General features: G+C 36.6%; 1 pseudogene; it reads right to left on the reverse strand.

Annotated features, from left to right (window-relative positions):
- Nucleotides 1-2,439: 2,439 nt before the first annotated feature.
- On the reverse strand, nt 2,440-2,547 carry LOC115065561 (annotated as a pseudogene).
- Nucleotides 2,548-6,972: the final 4,425 nt, after the last annotated feature.

Consider the following 6,972-nt stretch of genomic DNA (forward strand, 5'->3'; position numbering starts at 1 on the left):
AGAAAGAAAGAAAGAAAGAAAGAAAGAAAGAAAGAAAGAAAGAAAGAAAGAAAGAAAGAAAGAAAGAAAGAAAGAAAGAAAGAAAGAAAGAAAGAAAAGGTGTTGTTGGTAGTACACAGGGCTTATAGTATTGCCTTCTGGAAGGCCGCAGCAGGATCTTACAGAAATAACATCGTTCAAGATATTCCCAAACACAACACTGCTGCCCTTGAATTAATTCATCCTTGAACTAAGTTGGACAAGTGTCTTTGGTCTGTCAAGTAGTTGTAAAGAGCTTCAAGGTCAAAGGTATAACATGAATGATAAATATTGATTCAACAGAGACAAAGTAACTTGGAAGTTGCCGTGTCCTTGTGTAATGTTCCTTCATTATTAGGTCTCCACAAGCCTGATTTCAAATTTACAACATCTTCTGAATAATGAATCATTGCTGAATCTGCCAGCCCTTCAAGTCATGCTGATGGATAAGTTCTAGACATCTGATGATGATGAACAGCTCTGCGTATATTGACACTTTGGTCCCCATGGTGAAGGAGTTTAGGAACTTAGTCTTTCACAGGGGCAGACAGCATGCCAGGAGCTTGTGTGGGAATGCTCAACAGTGCTGTGCTGAGATGACGTAGACTTGCCTCAGAGCCTTAGGGGTCTGGAATTATACTTAGAAAACGGGGGTTTCTCAAGTTACCACATAACTCCTTCATTATCACCACATACAATGAGCAACACTAAAGCTGTTGAATCAAATACCCTAGTAGCAGTCAGTCCCTTACATCATCCAGGTAGATACAACCAACTGGCATAGAATAAATGATTTATAAACAGCAGGGATTTATTTCTCCAAATCTGAAAATCCCTAGCCCAACAGTATTTTCTTGTGTTATGTCATCATATGGAAGAAAAAGAGTAAGGAATTTCAGGTTTCTGCTATGAGATCATAATTCCTACAGATCATTCCCTCACTACATCCAAATGTCTCATCACCTGAAATTACCACATTATGATAAGACACAGATTTGGGGAACACAGATATTCCATCCAGAGCAGACAGGCACACAGGCATCAGAGTCTAATAATCTCCACCGCTGAGCTCCATTCACAAGTGGCAGCAAAGTCATAACAAATTGGAAGAACATATACTCAAAGTCAGACTGCAGATGCAGCCAAGTGATACCTGTTCTCAGTGGTATGTAGCAGAAGACATAATATCTTTAAGTTTGGTGTTCCACAGACTAAACAATGCCCAAGACTACTGACTGAACAATTTAAGTGTGGAAAGTAAAGCATGAATATATACTGGGCTTTTTTTTTTTTTTTTTTTTTTTTTGGTCTATGGTATAACTAAAGCTTGCCAGAGTATCCACAGTATGTTATATTTCGATTATATGTGACTGAACTATGTGGCAGTAGCAATATATCAAGCTCTGGACAAGTAAGTAGATTAGATGTCAGTCTGAACCAGAGTAGCTAAACTTGGGCATGATAGCTATCTTGGTTACTGGTAAGTCAGCTTAAAGCGAACAGCATTCCTCCAATTTAATGGTAGAGAAATTCTAAATCTTTGAGGAAAGCAACAGTGGTTAATGACCCTATGCCCTGGGGATAATTCCACAGCTTAGAAGAGCCATGTTTCTGTCCCAGAAGCTTATAAAATGAGGAGGTCCACTTCTCTCCCACAGTTAATGGGGCTACCTTATTTTAAAACATGGACATGCCTAGCAGCTCTGTTCATGACACAGAATGACTTTCTGGGAGGGAGACTATAAAGGGAAGGCTAAATGAGGATATTTCTGCAACTCAAGTTGCCATCAAATTTAGAATAAACCTCAGCTGTACAGAGTTTGAACTTGTGAATGGGAAGGATCAGGGAGAACAAGATCTTTACACATTCCCAGCCTCTGGTATTCGGTGTCACGCACACATCCTGCAGAAAAGACAATGGAACCCAATCCAAAGTCAGAGAAGAGTGAGTGCAAAGATCTTCTATTCTGATAGCATTGTATCACAAAAAATGTTTCATGAAGATTAATGATTTTTCGAATTACATTTTAATTAAAACAAAACTTTTTAAAAGTATACATAGGTCTGTGGATACCTTATATGTATCGGGTATCTGTGTAGGTTTCTATACATAGTCTCAGCTATGAGGTGGTGGAGGTCTATACACAGTAAATATATTTGCTCTTATATAAAAATAATATGGTTTCTCTCCCTTCTTCTTTCTTCATTTCATCCTTCCTTTCCTCCCTTCCTTCCTACCCTTCCCTCCCTCCCTTTCTCCCTATTTCCCATCCTCCCTTTCTTCCTTCTTTCTTTGCCTTCCTTTCTTCCTTCCTTCCTTTCTTTTCTTTCTTTCTTTCTTTCTTTCTTTCTCTTTCTTTCTTCCTTCTTTTCTTCCCTCCTTTCTTCCTTCCTTCCTTTATTTCTTTCTTTTTTTCTTTCTTTTGTTCATTTCTTCTTTCTTCATTCATTCATTTTTGAAATGAAAAAAAAAAATACTGATAAGAACAGATGCTACACTTAATCTTAGCCAAAAGGCCGAGAAGCGATTCATTCATTTTTTGAAGCAGTCTCTCTATACATAACCCTTGTTTTCCTGGAACTAGACCAGGTTAGCCTTGAACTCTCAGAAATCTACTGAATTTGCCTCCTCGTGCTGATATTAAAGGCATGCTCCATCATGGCCCTTCTGATAAAATTTTTCAAATGAGGAAGATTTCAAAACCCAAGATAATTAAGAAGAGTTTAAGATAGAGATCATCTTAATTCTGTCACCTGACATCCAAGATCTCAAAGAGCTATGTTTACCTGGTATGGTAGCGTATGCCTGCAATCCCAGTAATGGGGAGGAGGATGCAGAAGATTCAGAAATCAAAGCCAATCCTGTCTACACCATGAATTTGAAGCCAGATTGGGTTCTATGAGACCCTGTCACATGGCAAGAGCATGTCCTTTCATCTACAGGAGGTCAAAGGACAGTGTCCACCCCGGAATTTTCCCCAGACAAGATAGTTTGTACAAGGTCATGGAATAGGGGACCTGGATAATGACGAACACTGTAACTGATATTTGTAGATGACACAATGTGTGGAAGAAATCACACATAGGACACTAGGGAAGAGACGTGGTACAAGCATCACCATAGCCAGTGGCTCTGTTCCATGACAGCATCCAACACCGCTGCACAGAATATTACACCCTTTCTATATTGGAGTAGCTGAAATAAAAAACAAACAAACATTTATTCATCTGCCTAAGGTCATGAACTCGTGGTAGCCTCATAAAATAATCACTGGCATTTCCTTCTCGCATCTTCTTTATGTCCAAGAGCTGCTGGTCATAGCAAGTTTGACGTTTTCCCTTTCAGATCCTGCAGCCACCAACTTAAGGATGCTTTCAAATGGAAATTCATTACAAAAAAAAAAAAAAAAAGAAAAGAAAGAAAAACACCACCAGTAACTCCAAGTCACGTTCCACCCATGCACTATTGTGATTTGTAACCATTGCAGAGATCAAGGGCATCTGAGTGCTTAAGGCTTCTCATAGCAGTGTGACAATCACTCAGACAGGCAGCTGGAATCCTAGTGGACCCCCAAAACTCTTTTTATATGTTCCTCTACCTCAAACTCTCCTTATTTTCCATGATAAATGTTAATTCATAAGCAACATTCATATAAATAAAAAATAAATATCAAATTAATTAAGAGTAAAAACAAGAAAATGTGAAGAACTTTTCCTATATCAAGTTGATTTTCTTTTCATTTTAGGAGTTGTTCTACTGAAAACATATTTTAAATAAATTTTTATTGACTAATTTATAACCTGTTTCCAAATACTATTAAATACAGGTGCAATGTCAATGCCTTTATTCTGCTCATTCCATCTCTTCACTCACAGTTAGTGTTGCTGGCCAAGTTCATCATCACACTTGACCTTAATTGCATGAAACTATGATGCTGATTTCAAAGGCTGGGGAATCATCTTAGGCCTGACCTAAATACATTTGACAAATTTGAACTTTAACCACAATGTGACTTGGAAACAAAACATCATATTATAAATTCATTAGTGAAAATGTTAGATGTACCTTAATTATACAAACAACTTTTGCGAAATAGTTACCAAGTAATGACTAATACAGTTTCTTCAGACACAAACACTACCATTGCAAAAACAAAAACAAAAACCCACCATGTGCTTTATAAAATGAACATTAATTTTATTTGTGTTTGGCCATCAAATTCTGTCAACAGAAAAATCTTTCAACCATTCTGAATTAAATTAATAATATTCAATAGTCTTTCATAGTAGGTTGGGCTAGAGATGTGGCTCTCCAGTTAAGAGCACTTGCTGCTCTTTCAGAGGACCCAAGCTCAGTTTCCACAACCAAAGCAATAACTCACAGTCCTACATTATTCCAGTTCCAGAGGACCCAGTGCTCTCCCATGACCACTACAAGTACCAGGAACATATGTGATACACTTACATATATGCAAGCAAACATATATACACATAAAATAAAAATAAATATTTAAAAAGTATTACACAGGAGAATTTTAATGTTAACTTCTGGTTCCCACAATCCATGCAATACCATAGTTGTCAAACACATGATATAAAGCAAAAGAGTATTTTTTTTTAAAAAAAAAATGTATTTTGAGAGCAAGATCACATCAAATCATAGTAAAGTATCCTTTTATTGTAGAGAGTAATGTGTGTGAGAAGTTCTTACAGCCTGGGGCAGTGCACTTGATGACTTTAACCAATCTCTGGCAATTGTCATTCTGCTTTCACATTCTATGTGTTAGGCATTTTAGGTTTGACATAGAAGTAAAATCACACAACATTTATTTGTCTGTGTCTGCATTCTTTCACCTGGCATTACATTCTATAGTTTCATCCATATTTTTAGATGGAAATTTGAAGGATTTCCTTTTTGGGTAAATATTAATTCTCTGAGAATTTTCTCAGGTCTGTTTTGACTTTAACCCCTCCTCTTCCATAACTCTTCCCAGATCAACATTCTGTTTTCCAACTCACCCAAATTTGTATCCTCTTTTTACCATCTGATAAATTATACTTAATTTTCTATTGAATAAAATTATTACAATGCCAACAATTTAAGACTGTTCTTTTTCATATTACTTGGACAAATCATTAGGAACACTTAATCAACTGCTCACGCCTTCCAGGAATCATAATAATAGTAAAAGGAAACTCTTTTTAACAAAGAAAAATAATTTATATTTAAATTCATTGTACATATAAATGTTCTCAGTAATTCACATATTTTGAAGTCTAACCATTTCGATGCTACATAGTTGTAATAAAGAATACAATTATTCTCATTTATTTCATTTCCTAGAAAATTATTTTCATTTCCCCATATTTTATTACAGTCTTTCTACCTCTCTCTTGAAGACTGTAAGACTCAGTGGAACAGGGAGTTTGCTGTGAGATTATGTATTCTAGTAATGTCAGGAACAATTCCCAAGTCTCATTAATATGAATGTCTAAACATGAGAACACCTAGCTGAACATGGAGCATAAGAATACACATATACACATAGCAAAGTGAACATGAAATGGCCATGCAGTCCTTAACCCTACACAAAGAACCCAGGCATCCTAAGGGAGAGACTAGTTTTCACTAGAGAAGAGCACCTCAATTGATTAATCAATAGCAAATGGTCAGTCTGAAAAATATACATTTGAACATTATACGGACTCAGCATTATATTATTATAATTATAATTAATATAATTACACATGATATGTAAGCATAATATATAATTATATTATATAATAATATAATCATTGTAGTTATATAATAAACATATTAATGAATATATGGGCAAATATATACCAATTTATGAAAAAAAAGGCCATGAATTTGAAAAAGCATAAGGAAGGGAATAAGAGAGGGTTTAGCAGGAGGAAATGCAAAGACAAAATTATGTAATTGTAGTATAATCTCAAGCAAAACATCACATGTCCTTTTTGCAGGTTGACCCAAGAAAAACTCCACATATCTGTTCTTAGAAAAACATCCTCCCACGTGTCTTTCAGCAAAAACATCCTCTCATTAGACAGTTTCCAGAAAAATATCACATGACACAAAGATTCTTCAAAGAAACCAGGTATTTCCACTTCAACACCCTTTAAATATAAAGCAATACATTTTGACACAAACTCAGGAGCAGAGAACAGTGGCAAAACTACCAGCTACTTGCAAAGGCAGGAAGCATCACAAGGAGGGAATGAATCTTTAATTATATTAAGGTATCATTGTTAGGAATCTATAAAATAAGCAAATCTTTTGGCATCTAATAGCCTCAAAATATACAAAGTTAAAAGAAAAAATCAAGTTGGAATCAAAATGGTGTTAATACACAAGCCATTAGCAGGAATTGGTAGGAAATTTGGAGTTTTGTGTTGAATTGGGAAGCCCAGACCTGCTCACATCTAGTGACTTCAGAGGTGGTTATGGACGGTTCCTTCTGGCCAGCAGGACATGAGTAAAGAGAGATTAACACCAGGGAATGGTGGTTCAGGTTGTGACTTCAGAAGTGGTTATGGACGGTTCCTTCTAGCCGGCAGGACATGAGTAAAGAGAGATTAACACCAGGGAAAGGTGGTTCAGGTTGTGACTTCAGAGGTGGTTATGGACGGTTCCTTCTGGCCAGCAGGACATGAGTAAAGAGAGATTAACACCAGGGAAAGGTGGTTCAGGTTGGTCTCCAGCACCTTCGCTTCTCCTCTCTTCCTGTCAAGAGGAATACATTTGGCAATTCCTCAGAAAATTGGACATAGAGAAAGATCCTGTGATACCACTCCTGGGCATATACCCAGAAGATGCTCCAACATGCAATAAGGACACACGCTCCATTATGTTCATAGCTTCCCTATTTATAATAGCCAGAAGCTGGAAAGAACACAGATGTCCCTCAAAAGAGGAATGGATACAGAAAATGT

The sequence above is a fragment of the Mus pahari genome, chromosome 15 (assembly GCF_900095145.1).
Source record: "Mus pahari chromosome 15, PAHARI_EIJ_v1.1, whole genome shotgun sequence".
NCBI lineage: Eukaryota > Metazoa > Chordata > Mammalia > Rodentia > Muridae > Mus > Mus pahari.